This window comes from Macaca thibetana, chromosome 8 (genome assembly GCF_024542745.1).
Source record: "Macaca thibetana thibetana isolate TM-01 chromosome 8, ASM2454274v1, whole genome shotgun sequence".
NCBI lineage: Eukaryota > Metazoa > Chordata > Mammalia > Primates > Cercopithecidae > Macaca > Macaca thibetana.
Window position 1 is genome coordinate 35,540,624 of NC_065585.1, and position 18,274 is coordinate 35,558,897.

The 18,274-nt window shown below is 38.3% G+C and overlaps 1 protein-coding gene across 2 annotated transcripts in view; it reads left to right on the forward strand.

Annotated features, from left to right (window-relative positions):
- The first annotated feature begins 3,295 nt into the window (after window positions 1-3,295).
- SYBU (syntabulin) overlaps window positions 3,296-18,274 on the forward strand; it is a 116,790-nt gene continuing 101,811 nt past the window's right edge. Inside the window, exon 1 of one of the 2 annotated variants that reach the window (XM_050802200.1) lies at window positions 3,296-3,755. The gene's annotated coding sequence lies outside the window, so the exon portion shown is untranslated. The remainder of the gene's footprint in view (window positions 3,756-18,274) is intronic. The other variant, XM_050802199.1, reaches the window with a different exon arrangement.

The following is an 18,274-nucleotide window of genomic DNA, read 5'->3' on the forward strand; positions in this document are numbered from 1 at the left end:
TGAGTGAAAGCATTGCCTCCAGAAAGCCTCTATAGTGGATAGGAATACAAAATAATCATAAGTATTTAGCTTCAAATCCCCATTGGACAATTTAATAGCTTTATAATTGTCAACAAGTCATGGGTCTCCTTTTTTGCATCAGCAAAGTGTATAGGAATAACTACTTCTTAAGAAAAATGTAATAATTAAATTAGACAACATAAATTAGTGCTTAGCTTACAGTATATACTCAGCAAATGTGAATTCCTCCCCATTCTGTTACCTTGGAGGAATAACATATCAATCACACTTCAGCGAACAAGTCTTAAGGAAAAACAGAGAGAGAAAGGAAAGATAAGATAGGTTTGGAATATGGTACTGGATATAGATTACTGAATAAGTAAATTATATATAGATATTAAATATTAATTCTGTTAATTATTAATAGAATATTATTAATATTATTGATTATATTAATTATATATGAATAATATTAATAGTGATTAATATTCATATTTTTGATAGAAGCAATGAAAACTGAATTTTAAGTATTCTTAGAACAAGAAAATTACACTCTAGCTCTAGATAAGAAAGGCTAGCATTTCTTTGCAATCACTTTAACTGAATTTGTTTTCCTTCAACTTTGGATTTCTTATATGAGCATGTGGCTTCTGGGCATCATTTGACCCCTCCAACTTGTGAGCTGCTTATTTAGCACCCTTCTCAGGTCTTAGGAAGTTAAAAGAGGGATTTTCTTTAGTCTAATTCCAATCTAAAATCTAGGGGAAAACAAATAGGTATGGGGAAGGTTTGTAGTTGTTGTGCTGTGTTGTATTAATAGCCATGAGGAATAAGTCCCGGTTTGAAAACATATGAGTTTTAGGAAGAAGTTGCGAGTTAAAAAGGAGAAAGAAATGAAACCCAAAACTAAGGAAGCATGACTGATATAACATCTAAAAACCTGATTACATCATCTTTTAAAGTCCTGCAATCTCCACTCCACTCTTCAATCTCCAATTGCATAAACCCTCCGATTTAAACCTTCTTCCTAAATGATTTCTACAATTACATTGTATTCTTGGAATTTCAGCAAAATTTGAGTTCAATTATTTGTGCTTTCATATTCATCGAGAGGTATTTACTATATTCTCAGTTTCAGAAGGTTCTCTTATAGAAGATACATCGTGGAGGTCATATGCAGACAAAGAGCAAGGAAGAAAGCACCTACATATCAGCCTCCTCCTTTTATTCCACAGTACAGTCAGGACTGTGGCCAGTCTGATGAAAACCAAAAACAAGATTTTTTCCTTTCCTCTTCTTACCTTCTAGTCCACTTGACCCTTCCCACTCAGGAGCTCCATGTCCGCCCTTTCCTCTTCCCTACTTTACCACCCTCACCCCCACCCCACCCCCACCTCTCTCACATACACCCTCTCAGTGCCCTTAAGTCTTCACAATAAAAACAGAATGACATTTCCTTCCAGATAGGTAGCAATCCCCATTCTAAAGGAAATTGTTTATTTGCAAGGGCATGAGACTGGTTATCTTTAACCTAATAGTCTTACATTTTCATAGCACTTTGTGTACACTTTTTTTTTTAGCTTCACGAATGATCTTATAAATAACTAGTTGGAATTCCATAAGAACAATCCAGGAATACCTGATGCAGAGGACCTGGAAGCCTGGATTATGGATAGAAGGAAGACAGAAAGCCGAATTCCTAGAACATAGTTCCAAGAGAACATAAGCTAATCTGGTGAAGGAAATATTGGGCAGAGAGAAGTTTTGACCAAAAGCCAAAGGAGGGCGCTTACATCCCTTTAAGGCCAAAGGAAGATTAAACTCAATGGTTGAACTTTGAATAGAGGTAGAAGTGGAGGGGTGGGGAGAGAGGGAAGGAACATACTAAGACCTCCTATGTCACAGTTTGGCAAAGAGGGAAGGGAAGGGGAGGGGAGGGGAGGAGTAGGGAGGGGAGGAAAGGAGAAAGAAAGGAGAACAGAAAAAGAAAAAGAAATTGTTGGGATGTGTGGCATTGTGTTATGAATATGTATTTTCAATGCGGGAAGGATTTCCAGGGCTTAGAAAACACTAGAGAGAAGAAATCTTCACGTCTAAGCCTTACAGTGAGAAGTAGAAGAGATGACCAGAAAACGAAAATGAACTGGAACAAAAAATAAAATGCTTAATGCATTTGACATGTGCCAAGTTAAGTAGGCACATGAGACTGTCGTTTCCATTGCATAAACTTGCGCTGCCAAGTTTCCTCACACATGAATGTAAGTAGGTTGGACTTTAAGCTAACTGTGTGCTAACGGCTAGTGAATACAGTAAGGAAGGGAGGCAGGGAAAGGAGAAGGGGTAGGATGAGGACAGGGATGCTACTCTCCAGAAGCATCCTTTCCTTCTGTACAGAAAGTTCCCTTCAGGGGTAAAAATTAAGAGTAATCTCAGAGTAAGCAAACAACATCGCGAGAATCTCACCTAGAAGAGTCTTCAGCCAAACTGTGGTAGCGACTCTTTCACCCTTAGCTATGATAGGACGATGCAACTGGTTTCATCATGAAGAGCCTTAGGAAAGCTAGGAGTTCTTGATGAGGCTACCTAGCTGCGACTCTGGCAATTCTGAGGAAAGAAAGCCCCTTTGCAACAGTCTCTTCAGAACTCTTCAGAAAAGCAGGCAGTGGCGTTGATGATTAAGTTTGCATTTGGACTAAGAAATTAGCACACAGCACCCTTTCCAGTCTTGGATTCCCGTCAGCCCTACCTAAAGTCACAACAAATTATATCTCTATTGCACTTGCTATTAAAGAAGTCTAGAGTATTTTTGTTAAACTCAATTGCTGTTATCTCCTGAGAACTAGAAAGTGAACAGCCACGTTTATCCCCAGATCAAAGATCAGGAAACTCAGACAGAGACACACTGTTCAGATGAGGCGCCCAAGGTCACTGGTGAAGTTAGAAAGAGCTTGAAGCTGCAGGTAAGTCTTCGCCCCCCAGTTTTGAGCCGTGCCTCCTTAGCTGTCGCCAGACAGGCAGGCTATGGTAGCGAGAGAAATTTTCCCAGGGAGACTGTCCTAAAGGGCACCTTAGGTTCACGCTGCAGTCAGTGTTCAGGGCTCTTCCTCTCCAGTTTGAGGAGAAGGGTACTCCTTAGCAGGGGGGGTGAGTAAAGACCTCGAGGGAGACTGGGGTCCCAGGCCCGCAGCCGCCCCCGGGGATCCGCTCCGGATTGTGCAACGCAAGCCCTCCCAGCCTCCACTGGGGCTCCCTCATCTGTCAGGAGCCCAGAGCCTCTGCAGCGCGCCACCCCCGCTGAGAGCCGCTTCAAGAAACAGATCCTGCAGCATAATCTGCCAGGGCCCTGGCAACAGGAGCCGGTCCTTCAGGCAGCAAGCCCCGGGAGGAGAATCCTGGCGCCCCCGGCGCGCGGCCCTCACCGTGCCCACGCCGCTGCGCCCCAGCCAGCGGTGCTGGCCCTTTGGTCCCCCGCCCTTCTCTCTATTTCCTCCTCAGCCCCAGCAGCCGCCGGGCTGGCTGCAGAGGCCAAGCGGCCGCCGGCACCAGAGCGCAAGGGATTCCGCGGCACCACGTGTCCGAGCCGGGCTAAGGCGGGCGGAGCGGGCCGGGCCCAGCTCCCCGGGCCTGAGCGCAAACCAGCAGCGACGCGGGGTCCCGTCCGCACCGGCACCCGGCCCAGCCGGGGCCCGGTCTCCCGGGCGCACGTAGGTGCCTCCTCTTGGACAGCGCGATGGGGCCCTTCTGGGCGAGAAAGGGTAAGACTGGGGCGCCTATGCGGGCTCTGCTGTCAGTGCCCGCGGACATGGGAGGGTGACTGATGGGCTTGGGTCCAATGAGGGCAGTGATGGGGCGCTCCGGACCCCAGGACCACCCTTTCCAGCGCGGGAGGTATCCAGGGTGCTCGGCGATGCACAGAAGAAGGTCATGGAAAATGGGGAATCAAGGGCACTCTCAGCACATAGAGGCCAAGGGAAGGGCGTTCCTGTTTGATTGGTTGTTGAGATGGTCAGGCTGGACTCCTGGTTGCAACAAGCAAGGTTGGCCAGGCCAATATATAGGCCGTCGGTTTTGAATCTCCCTTTACTGGTTGTTCTCTGGAGTGGTTTTGGAAATGGTGGCTTTTGATAAGGAAAGTGCATTAAGAATAGGTGTTCTCCAGGAAGACTTCACTGAGCTCTCCAAAGAGGGACACAGTCCCAAGTCCCCAGAGGACACTTTTCAAGTTTCTGCTTCCTGGAGAAACTTTCGTAAAGACTATTCCAGGTGAGAAAGGATGATCAATTTTCCATTAATGTGTTCTCGAAGGGCTGCATTGATGAGCTCAAAACCTCCTCATGGTGGGTGGTATCAACAGGTTTGGATTTAAAATAGAGGTAAATTCTAAAGTAAAAGAGACCTGTAAGCTTAATTTAGTATGTGGAAAAAGATTCTGAAAGAATCTTTTTAAATGAAAGAAGCTACTGCCGAAAATCGTTGCTTTTATCTTCCCCAGTGTCCAGCAGGTAGTGCTATCAAGGAAAACAGGAGACTCCACTGCTAGGTTCCTCTTGGGTCCTCTGGCCTTGACCCCAGAGCCTGTGCTGCAGAAGCAAAGGGCAGCTGTGACATCTGGATATCTCTTCTCAGAAAAGGGCCACATTTCAACCCTACAGATCAGAATCTTCAACTTAAAATTTCTGCCAGATCAGATTCTCAGTAGGCACATTTTAGGAATGTTTGCCTTTTCCTCCCCACAGGGTGCCCTTGGGGCAAAAGGAGTCAGGTATTCTTTACACCAAGTTTTCTCCACTTGTACATTTGGGAGAGCAGTAGCACCTGTCTCTGAGAGATGAGCCCAAGTGAAATCATTTTTTTTTATATATGCTTCAGATTTTAGAGCAGCAATGTATTATCATAGAGCAGATTTGGGTCACTTAATTTATTTTACAATAGCACTATTTTAATGCAGAATATATTTAAAGTACACTGTTCAATTCATAATGATCTGTACGTATTTAAATAATACTTTATTCACTTGATTTGTATGTAATAGTCTTTACAGTGATCTCATAATTGAAACTAAATAATTGTATGCATTCTTAAATGCTGATGCACTGAACAAAAAACAAAAAATGAGTCCAAAATTTATTTTTACAGATGATCTACTGAGCCTTGCAGAGAGTAAGTGAGTAATTTAGCCAGTGGCACACTTAGAACCAGCTGTCTCCTAATAGTCATTTTTTTTTTTTTTTTCATATTGTAGTAAGAGTAGGTAGAAGATAAGTTCAAAAGAGTAATACTGCAAACTAGTGGTTGACAAGGTTTGGAGACAGGATGAGGGTGAGAAGAGTGTGACACTAAAAGGGTAGCATGAAGGAGATCTTTGTGAGGATGGCATAGCTAGGTATCTTGATTTTGTGGTTACACAAGTCTACATATAAGATAAAATATCAGGCCTGGCGCGGTGGCTCACGCCTGTAATCCCAGAACTTTGGGAGGCTGAGAAGGACAGGTTACTTGAGTCCAGTAGTTTGAGACCAGCCTGGGCAACATGGTGGGACCCCATCTCCACTAAAAATACAAAATATAAAAAAAGTAGGTGGATATGGCAGTAGGTGCCTGTAGTTCCAGCTACCTAGGAGGATGCGGCAGGAGGATTGCTGGAGCCCAGGGTGCGGGGAGCTGTGATAGCACCACTGCACTCCAGCCTAGGTAACAGAGCAAGACCATGTATCAAAAATAAATTAATTAATTAAAGAAAAGAAAAAAATCATAGAGCTGTAAACAGACATTGCACCAATGTCAATTTCCTGACTTTGATATGATACTGTAGTTATATCATATAACCATTGGGGAAAACTGGGTGAGGGGTGCATAGGATCTCTCTCTACTATCTTTACAACTTCCTGTGAATCTATAAAAATTTCAAAATAAAGAAATTTCCTTTACAGTCATTTTGTAAGTATATCGAATTCCAACATTGGCCATTTTTCTGAATCTGAATGTATACAAAATATTGCATTTTACTATATATGCTATTTTAAGTAGGTAATACAAACTTAAAATACTTGTGGTACAAACTAACACCTGCACATAACTTTATCAATATTTAAAAGACCATACACACCATTAAGATGTAACTAATCATGCTAGAGTATCAAATAGCATCTTGGCAATAGATATTAATTTCAGTTTAGTTAATTTCTGTATTTAAAATTTTGGAAAACAAAGAGAAAGTGTTTATTTAAATAGTACTTGTGTGAAAATAACAGCTGGTGTTTTTCTTTTCTTCTCTCTCTCTTTTTTTTTTTTTTTTTTTTTTTTTTTTTTGTCTGTGTAAAAATACTGAGGTTTTGAGTCTACAGTTGGTCTTTTCTCTTCTTCTTAGCAGGATATTTTCTGTGGTTCAGGTGACAGAACCCAGCGATATGACCAAGCAGACATGATAGAGCGGATAGGATAGAAAAAAAAGAACAAAACTGATGTTCATAAAGATCTCTCATTGAGAGAAATTATGAAAGTAAATTAAGTTATTTTAAATATCTGAACAGTCTTTTGTGGATGTTCAGAGCCACCGTCACCAACATTAGGGTGTTTTTTCTTTGGGGTTGGCCACCAATGGCAGAAGTCCCAGAATATCTAAATGTATCCCCAAAGGAAGCAGGGAACTAAAGCTTCCGTGGTCTTGTAGACTGACAGCAGGTGCTGGCAAAGGAAAGAAAGGTTCCTGTGTACATACTTCTGACAAAAGAAATATTCTTTTGCATGGGAGAAGGCAGTATTTCCAGAACTTCAGTTTTTCTAGTATACTTCACAATTTTTATCATCTCTGAATATGAATCATACTACTATTTACTTATTCTTACTTAAATTAACGTATTATTTTTTACTCGGACTTTATCAAAGGAATAATGCCCACCTATGAAATACCATGTTTCATATGTTAGTTATATTTCTCCTAATGTGTACAAATAAATACATATTACAGCTTTACAAAAGACATCCATGAACCACCTAAAATTATCTGCGTACCACCTAACGTATCAGGAAACACTGTACAATGACACAACCTTGGGAGGTGCTCCAGGGCCTGATGATGAGGGAAAGCCTAGCTATATAGGGTAAGCAGAGAAAATATTAAATTAAAAATTTACCTCTAGATTATTTTTCCTATATGGTCTTGTGAATTGTCAAAATATAGTTAGAATTAGTACTTCCAGTGTTAGAACAATCCATTTAATTATTGGGAAGATCCATTTATCCTTATATTGAGAGTAGATGTGAACTCACCAAATTACCTCTACTGTATCTCTACTGTCACCCAACCAAACATTCTCTATGATGATTCCATGTGACACTTTGCCAGAAGCCTCATCAGAGTCCATATGCTCTGCCAATTCCAATCCCATCTGTAATAAGAAAAAAAAAATCTAGACTTGGTCCGAGTAATTCTTAGAAGCTGAGGATGATCTCTGTCACTTTTTTCTTTTCTAAGCACCCAGAAACCAACATTTTAGTAACTTGTGCCGAAATATTGTCCAACGTTTCATTTCAGTCTCATCAATCAGGTTTTACTGGCTTTCCCTTCTCTCTGGTTTTTGAAAATCAGAACTATATGCTTGGCTTCTATATTTCTAATAACTTGGAATCTAATGTTCAGGGTTCTTCATAGACATTAACAGTGGTACCATAATTCCATTTGTATGAGATGGAATTGTAAAGCCCAGTTCATAACTTGTTAAATGTCTTAAGAGAAGCTAGTGACATGACTTGACCTGAGCTTTATTCTCTTTTGCCAAGTTTTATTTTTTCCTTTTTAGTTTGGAAATAATTTTTACTTGACTGAGAAGCAAAAGAGTCACTAGACAGTTATGTGTTCTCTTATTCATCAGTATTAAATGAACTGTAACAAGTAGTGAGTTTATACTTTTGCTTCTTACATAAAACATAAAGTGAATATTTTTCTATTTCTTATTATTTTTGTAAGTCATAGTTCAAAATTAGAGTTCAGTCTTCTTGAAACTGTGAACTGAAGATTTACCGTATCAAATGTTCTTGGGATCAGAACCTTAGATTATTCAGTTTTTTGCATTAATAGTAATGGTATTTATTATCATAATATTTAATTCAGCTTTTAAATTAACCAAACATCTTTATTTTATTTGAAAATGGTGGGATGTGAGAGAGATTACAAAATAAGAATATTCTGAATGACCTTCCAAGTAAAGATATGCAAATAGAATACAGAAAGAGAAAGAAGTAAGAAATTATATATTTCTCTGAAAAGAAGGAATTAAATATGAATTTAATCTCAGAAGAGTACATATTTTCTTATTCCCTAAAGAAAACTGTGAACTTTTGATGACCCAACTAAAGACAGTTTCCTGACTTAAAACCCTAAAAATCAATTTAGGTTCAGCTTACTAACTGTGAGAGTTTTCTTCCCAAGGACAGAGCTGACATCTTTTGTAGTATAAATGAAGAATGGGTGGAAGGTAATATTAACCGGTTCTCTTCCTTCTTTCTTGATTTAACCTGTACCTGGAGAAACTCAATTCATAATTTCATCAATTTTGTACCATCAATACACACCAAATTAACTTTAAATGGTATGGAATGATAGTCTAAGTGAGTAGGAGCCATTAAACCTGATGACACTTAAATGCATTCATCACATTGATGTATGTGATGTATGTCTTTTAAAGGGCCATTATGTTTTTCTGTGAGAGAAGGGGTTTGAAAGTGTAAACTTTATATTACCTATATGAACATTCTTTAGTATCCATTTGGTTCTTAAAACATATTAAAATGGAAGGTGGCTATAATAAAGTTATTTTTAAATTTTAATCAAAGGTGAACATTTCCTGTAGCTCCCAAGAGTAAGGTTGTCGGGGGTGCTTTGTCCATGGTGCTGAAACGGGCTCTTCCTCAGTGACCTCACTACAGAATTAGGTACAGAAAGAAAAAAAAAATGGCATTTCTTCCAGTTAATGACTTACAGGAATACAAATACTGACTTTAAAAATTATCTATTTTTATAATCAGCATGCAAAGAGAATTTGCAGACATTACTAGTTTGTATATTTGAGTGATGTGCTTGTAGGAGGAATTGACAAATATTTGTTCTTGCCCTATTTGAAGTACAGCTTGGAAATTTTTATCACTTTACTCCTACAATTTCTTTATTCATTAAATTAATAATATTTAATAGTTGTCAATTTCTATTTGTTTTCTAAAAACTCTTCAGTTTGTAATTCTTAGTCCCATAGTATTGCTTTCTCTCTGACTTTTATTACAGTAGATACTTTGGGCATTTTTCATATAATTTTAAATAAGAAAAATTATGTCTCTTCAAATAATGAGCCATTATTTCCATTACCATTTATATGTTTGCAGAATACTTATTATCCACAACAAATTGTCAAGAAATACTTAATGCATATAATTGTGAGGATTATGAAGAATTTTTATACATGGTCTTTGCCCCTGAGAAACCTTAAATATAATAATTACTGCATTTGCATAAAAAATAAAATAATAACAACACAAAGCAGTGTATATTACTAGAATTTAAGATCATTGAGGGACTGGACCTGTTTGATTTTTTTATAGATTTATCTCAAGTATGTAACACAGTTCCTAACTCATAGTGAGTGCACAAAAAGTATTTGTTAAATGCTTTAGAACATTAGTGAATGAATATGTGCAAAAAGAGCTACAATTGGTGGCACCAATCAGATGGTGTTGATTTACAGCTACCCACTTAAGAAGGAGTATGCATTGTCTAATTATAATGTTACGGAAATTGATATACATTTATCTGTTTTCCTCCATGCATTAAATTATGAAAAGCAAAAATAAGTCTAACATGTTTTAGGTGTATTAAATGTTAGGTATGTTTTAAGTGTTTTACACATGCCCTTCACTTATTGGTCACTACAATTATTACAATTTCCTTATTACAAATGAGGAAAATTAAGAGACTGTCTTAAGTAACCCAGTCAGTAATTAGCAATTCAGAATAAAACTCAGCCTGTCTAATTCTGAGTTTTTAACTATTACTATGCCAAAACTCCAACCTATCCTTGAGCATTTAAGAGCTTTTATAATTTTCGTGCCATCATGTAAATTCTAGCCCTTTAGGAATCTTTCCCTTGATCTCTTTATGGAAGATCTGTTACCTAAGCAACCTTACTTTTCTAATTAACAGTAAAGAAGTCACTTTTGTCCCTCTTTATAATAGCAAAAGGAAACTTTATTCATGGGAAAAAGCATAAAATCCCAGAACCAGAGCCATCCTTTGGGTTTATGTAGAAAGCAGAGGAAGAAAAATAACAGAGTGGGAAAAGAATAGATAGTCCTCTCTACCCTGTGCCCTAAGTTGGAAAGGTTTTGTAGGGACTCCACAAGTAGAGTGTTCTCCGCTACTTCTTTTTGAAGTGAAATAGCTGTGGCATGAGGTTTATCCAAAGACTTTTGAAACAATGTTCCAGACAGAGGCTTATTTTTCAGTTTCCAACAAGACCAATAACAAACACCCTGAGCAAGATTGATAATGTTTTATACAATAATATTAAACTTATGTATAGATGTTTAATAAGCCCAGTATATAATTTCCTCACAGTATTTCCCAGTCTGATATTTCCTATCTTTATGTCACATTTTTGAAATCAAAACTTTTAAATCCAGCATCTATTATTTAGCTGTCACCACTAATCATCACTGAAGTTTGTCCAGAAAACTTATCAATCATCTTGAATTTAACTCACTTATGATCACTTTTCATAAAGAAGTACAAAAAGAATAGATTTAGTAGCTTTGCTGTGTTAATCACATAAAATTCTTACCATTCTTAAATTTGCATCTGGACATCCAGCTTGAAACTTAAAAATGAAAGTTAACTAAGCCCAATAGTTCTGAAAACATTCCACGTACTGACAATACCTAAACACTTATTTTCCTTGTTGGAAAACACCAAAGACAACCTGATTTTCCTTGCTGAAATAATAATAAAGTTATGCATTAGGTGAAGTGTATTGGTTTATTCTCCCAGTAGTAATAAAGATATGTCTGAAACTGGGTAATTTATAAAGGAAAGAGGTTTAACTGACTCACAGTTCTGCATGGCTGGGGAGGCATCAGGAAACTTATAATCATAGTGGAAGAGGAGACAAACACACCCTTCTTCACATGGTGGCAGTAAGGAGAAGGGCAAAGCAAAAGGGGGGAAAGTTCCTTATAAAACCATCAGATCTTGTGAGAACACACTCACTATCATGAGAACGGTATGGAGGTAACTGCCCCCATGATTAAATTACCTCCTACTCGATAACTCCCATGACATGTTGAGATTATGGGAACTACAATTTAAGATAGGATATGAGCAGTTGACACAGACCCAAACCCTATCATTCTTCCCCTGACCCCTCCCGAATCTCATGTCCTCACATTTCAAATCACAATCATGACTTTCCAATAGTCCCCCAAAGTCTTAACTCATTCCAGCATTAACCCAAAAGTCCAAGTCCAAAGTCTCATCTGAAACAAAGCAAGTCCCTTCTGCCTATGAGCCTGCAAAATTAAAAGCAAGATAGTTATTTCCCAGATACAATGGGGGTCCAGGCATTGGACAAATAGACTCATTCCAAATGGGAGAAATTGGCAAAAACAAAGGGGTTACAGGTCCCATCCAAGTTCAAAATCCAATATGGCAGTCATTAAACCTTAAAGTTCCAAAATGCTCTCCTTTGACTTCATGTCTCACATCCAGGTCATGTTGATGCAAGAGGTGAGCTCCCATGACCTTGGGCAGCTCTGCCCCTGTGGCTTTGCATGAGACAGCCCAACTCCTGGCTGCTTTCACAGCCTGGTGTTGTCTTTGGCTTTTCCAGGCACACAGTACAAGCTGTCAGTGGATCTACCATTCTGTGATCTGGAGGACAGTGTCCCTCCTCTCACAGTTCTACTAGGCAGTGCCCGCAACCCCACATTTTCCTTCCACACTGCCCTAACAGAGGTTTTCCATGAATGTTCCACCCCAGCAGCAAACCTCCATACATCCTCTGAAATCTATGTGGAGGTTCCCAAACCTCAGTTCTTGACTTCTGTGCATCCACAGGCTCAACACCATATGGAAACTGCCAAGGTTTGGGGCTTGCACCTTTTGAAGTCATGCCCAGAGCTGTGCCTTGACCCCTTTTAGCCATGGGTAGAACAGCTGGGATGCAGGACACCATGTCCTGAGGCTGAACACAGCAGGGGGGCCCTGGGCCTGGCCCACGAAACCATTTTTTCCTACTAGGTCTCTGGGTCTGTGATAGGAGGGACTGCTGCAAAGATCTCTGACATGCCCTGGAGATATTTTCCCCATTGTCTTGGTGATTAGCATTGGGCTCCTTGTTACTTGTGCAAATTTCTGCAGCTGCCTTTAATATCTCCCCAGAAAATGGGTTTTTATTTTCTATTGCATCATCAGGCTGCAAATTTTCCAAACTTTTATGCTCTGCTTCCTCTTGAATGCTTTGCCACTTAGAAATTTCTTCCACCAGATACCCTAAATCGTCACTCTCAAGTTCAAAGTTTCACAGATCTCTAGGGCAGGGACAAAAATCCCACCGGTCTCTTTGCTAAAACACAGGAAGCGTGACCTTTACTCTAGGCCCCAAAAAGTTTCTCATCTCCATCTGAAACCACCTCAGCCTGTACTTAATTGTCTATATCATTATCAGTATTTTGGCCAAAGCCATTCAACAAGTCTCTAGGAAGCTGCAAACTTTCCCACATCTTCCTGTCTTCTGAGCCCTCCAAGTCTCTAGGAAGTTTCACACTTTCCCACATTTTCCTGTCTTCTTCTGAGTCCTCCAAACTGTTTTAACCTCTGCCTGCTATCAATTTCCAAAGTTACTTTCACATTTTCAGGTATCCTCATAGCAGCACCCCACTCCTGGTACCAATTTACTGTATTAGTCCATTCTCACGCTGCTAATAAAGACACACCTGGCACTAGGTAATTTATAAAGGAAAAAGGTTTAATTGACTCACAGTTTCAGATGGCTTGGGAAACCTCAGGAAACTTACAACCATGGTGGAAGGGGAAGTAAGCATGTCCTTCTTCACATAGCAGCAGTAAGAAGTGCCAAGCAAAAAGGGGAAAAGCCCCTTATGAAACTATCAGATTTCATGAGAACTCACTCAGTATCACAGGAACAGCATAGAAGTAACAGACACCATGATTCAATTACCTCCCACCAGGCCCCTCCCATGACATGTGTGGTTTATGGGAATTATAATTCAAGATGAGATTTGGGTGGGGACACAGCCAAACCATATCATGAAGTGACTGACATATTATTGATATACTTTCCAGTCCTGTATATATCAGTAAATATCTGGAGGCTTGTAAATTAAATGATTGCTTGCTCCAAAATAGTTTTTTCCCAGTTATTGAATTATGTATACTGTTATCCAACTATTGTATATAAAAAGAAGAAAATAAACTTCATAATTTATAAAGGCCCTAGGAGAAGGGATGAGATATCACATAAAACACCTTAAATTTCTTCTTAAAAATTTGAGATTACATAGCAATCCCTGCTTTACATTCCCTCTGTACAATAAAAAACAATATTAAACATAATTTGAAATTAAATTTTCCCTATACTTTAAAATATATCATGTTAACACATGAATAAATTGCACTGCTAGGTTTTCTTTTTCTCTTTATGTCCTTAACTTTTTCTCATTATTTTTCATCCTATTATACTAAGCTTAATCTATATTTCACTGCCCTAAGTAATTTCTTTCTCCTTTTATACTAACTGCTTTTATGTATTTTACTTAAAATTTTGCACGCCAAGAAGTAAGAGGTGAAAACATTCAGACACACACTCTTGACTTCCTTAATGGACATTCACAAGAAGTGAAACATTTCTTTTCCTAGTGTCTCTAATATATGTTACAAATGAGATCAGGTAACATTAATGTGACCACAAACTTCCAGTTGCTCAAATTTACACATTCTTCGTGTTGCTTGTTTTACTAGCTCACAAGGGAAATACTATCTTCTGGGACTTTTTTCCCTCCATCAGGATATTTAAGCTGGAAGCTTTGTCAGACTGCATCAGTGTTCCCTGAGTAAGCAGGAATGCAAACTGCAATTTTAGCATTAGCATTCTACTTAGAACAAAGGGAGGTGCCCGGAAGCAGTACACACTAATGCAGAGCTTTCTGGCTTCCCTTTAAAGAGTAGACAGAGCCCTTTGACTCTTGGACTTATTTAAACAAGTCTCCAGTCCTTGACTCCAGAACTGAAGCCTTATATATTTCTTTCTATTTGGCCGAGCCAGTAATTTTTGATCACTTCTTCTTCCCAAGAGGTAAGTTTGCTTGCTGTGGTAAGGGAGGTATATTTGTTTTGCTAAGGGGTTATATTCTTGTCAAAGATTTGTCATAAAAATATTAAGGAAGATGTGGTTAACTAAATCACATTTTGTAATGTTGCTGATATTCCAAATAAGCCTAGTTTTGGAGTTACAAATGATCAGGAGAAAATTTAAGTTTTCAAGAGAGCATTTAAATAGCAAAGAATTTGTATTGTCTGACTTACGATTCCTGCAAAGAAATTGTAAATCATGTATTATAAAATTATTCCTACTTTGTCATTAGTGTAGAAAGCTGTTTTCCTTTTATCAAACTGTACGAAACTAATTTCTGTGGGTTCTTCACTCTGAGTCTCTCTGATCTGATTGACTAGGAGAAAGCTGCTAACTAGAGTAGCATGCCGCCGTTCCTACACTTGGCAGGTTGAGACAGTAGTTGAGCAAAGGAGTTTAAATTAGTTTCTATTTAGAGTTTATTCCAGATTATATAATAATTTTGTACTGCAGGCTTTGCTCTAGAATGTAAGTGAAAATTAATGCTCTTGATCTAGAATCATTTTAAATTGAATTAATTTGAACGTGATATGCTAGTTGTTTTGTGGTTGTACAAATTGAATACATCTGTAGTATATAAGAGTTTATACATGTTCTCCTGGTTGGGAGCTTTCACAGGTTAGGGTTGAAGTGCCATCTCTGCTCTTAAGTAAATGTGTTGTATTATTTATTGCTAAACTATCAAGTGTGTACATTTTCAAAAATAGCTACCATGAAGGTAATGGTTTAGTTTACAACTTGGAGACTCTTGCAGGTGAAACTGGATTTAAATACAGCTATTTTTCTTATTGTCTCCAATACTATTTGGCATTAAGTGGGTACCAGTTAAACTCCCACCTCAGCAAAAGACAAAAGATTGTTTTCCAGTGCTCTAAAGGCAGTTTTATCTCTAGCAAGACTTATAATATTTTTTCAGTTCAGAAATCTATCCTGAAATGGTGGTAGTTACTGTTACTGTCAGAGTCATCTCATTCCTAATAACACAGAGAGCTGTCTTACTTGTGCTGTCCTTAATTCCTCACACCTAGCTGATGTCCCAAACCTCACCTTATTTGAGATCACTTAGGTGTAATAGCAAAGCAATTACATAAGAATAATGCCATTATTGTACGGACAAACTAAGAGCAATGTTTTCCAACCTAACCTTAACTGCACATTGGAAGATGTTACAGGAAAGGGGTCCTGATCCAGACTCCAAGGGAGAGTTTTTGGATCTTGCAGAGGAAAGAATTCAAGGCGAATTCATAGAGTAAAATGAAAGCCAGTTTATTAGAGAAGTAAAGAAACAAAGGAATGGCTACTCCATAGGCAGAGCAGCAGCATGAGCTACTCATTGGCTATTTTTATGGCTATTTCTTGATTACATGCTAAACAAGGGGTAGATTATTCATGAGTTTTCTGGGAAAGGGGTGTGCAATTCCCAGAACTTAGGGTTCCTCCCCGTTTTTAGACCATATAGGATGACTTCCTTATATTGCCATGGCATTTGTAAACTGTTATGGCCCTGATAGGAGTGTGTTTTAGCATGCTAATGAATTATAATTAGCACATAATGAGCAGTAAGGATGACCAGAGGTCACTTTCATGGCCATCTTGGTTTTGGTGGGTTTAGACCAGTTTCTTTACCACATCCTGTTTAATCAGCAAGGTCTTTGTGACCTGTACTTTGTGCCAACCTCCATCTTGTGACTTAAAATGTCTAACCTCCTGGGAATACAGCCCAGTAGGTCTCAGTTCTATTTTACCCAGCCCCTGTTCAAGATGGAGTTGCTCTAGTTCAAACACCTCTGACAGAATCACATGGTGGGCTTCCTGCATCAGTATTTTTTAAAGGTCTTCTGGTAATTCTAAGATTTATCAAGGTTGAGAATCTCTGCCTTAGAAAGAATTGTCTTTCTTCATGATTTTAAAAGTTATTTGAAACTGCTCTTGCACCCCATCCCCAGACAGCAATATCAGGTAGTACATTATTTATCTACTTATAAGACAAAGTGAGAAGTGGGGTCTCAAGGTTAACCTAACAATCTTGAGTTACGGGATATGACATAAAATTCATAGGGGTGCAAATGTGATGCTTTATCTAAATGCTAATATACTTGAGGTAAACTCTGGAAAAGTAAACTTTAAAAGGGTGTGACTTTTAAAGTTTACTTTTACTTTTTTTTTAACTTTAAATGTTACTTTTCCTTTTTTTTTTTTTTTTTTTTTTTTTTTTTTTTTTTTTTTTTGAGGTGGAGTTTCACTCTTGTTGCCTAGGCTGGAGTGCAATGTCGTGATCTCGGCTCACCACAACCTCGGCCTCCTGGGTTCAAGAGATTCTCCTGCCTCAGCCTCCCAAATACCTGGGATTACAGGCATGCACCACCATGCCCAGCTAATTTTGTATTTTTAGTAGAGACTGGGTTTTTCCATGTTGGTCAGGGTGGTCTCGAACTCCTGACCTCAGGTAATCCACCCACCTCGGCCTGCCAAAGTGCTCAGATTACAGGCGTAAGCCACTGCTCCTGGACTTACTTTCCCATATCTAAATGTAATAAAGTTGTGCTTGAGTTATTCAGCAATGTTTATCACACTTCCGTCTCTGAGACCCATCTTAGTCTGAAGTTTGGAAAACACCTACTCCAGCCAGTTTGCTCAGGTAGAAAAAGTGGCTAGAATACTGCATTTATAGGGTGCTGAAAGAATTGAAGATATAATGCATGATGAAATCTAGCATAGTACCTGACATACAGAAGGTATTTAATATGTTAGTTTTCAGCTTCCTCCCTCGGCTTATTAATTTTAACATTAAAGTGTCTCAGGATAACCTTAAGGCAATGAGTAGAGAAAAACTATTATTTCCCATATATTATGATGGTTCATCTGTTGTTTCTTAAAAAGGATTAATTCAAAGCTTTGCCTGGAACATGAGGTATATTTTTTGCAATTTACTTCAAATAATTATAGAAATTCAAAGTCATTTAAAAATCATGCAGAAAGTGTAAAGTTTATTAATTTGTCTAAATGTTAAAGAAAAAGAAATAACTAAAATATGTCCTTATTTTGGTCATTGGTAAATATACTGCAGAATGCATTTCAAATTATTTGAGTGTGTTCATATTTTTTAATTGAAAAGGTACCACAGGTTAACTTGTATGTATTACTTTTAAAGTACCTTAATTTTTTTTAGTTTTGTAAATGACTATTGTCACTTATTGGCACAAGTTCTTTAAAAGCCTCTCACAAATCTTAATACACGTGCATAACCCTCGCTTCTATCCAATAGACCAACTACAGATTTCTAACTCTTTTTTTCCTGTATCTTCCTTCACACACACACACACACACACACACACACACACACACACACACCCTGAAAGCCAGAGAGAGAAAAAAGAGAAATGGAGATTCAGAGACAGAGAGACAAAGAGCGAGCGAGAGATTTTTCCCACAACACATATTCCAAGATCTTAGCCAACGTAAGTGATCACGACTGACTACTGTGAAAGTAATCCAATAAATACCAAAGTATTTTAACAAGTAACAAATAACAAAGTGACATGTTCTTCATTATGCAGAAAATACCATTCCCTTTTGGGTGCCATGTCCATAGCTCAATTTATGAAGAAAATATTTAAGCCGTTTTTAATCATACAACTTCTGGACATTAGACTATGAATCCAATCCAGAAATTTCTAATACTTTTTCTATTCCAGTTGAATTCTCAATAATTTATATTTGTATACAAAAATCCTGATGCTATACTGTGAAATTGGAGTTAAGCAACTGCTATTTATAATGAAAACCTGGATTCCAAGTTGCTAGACTACAGTTAATTAAATGCACAGCAGCCTTAAAATGACTTACATTTGCTATATTCTTTC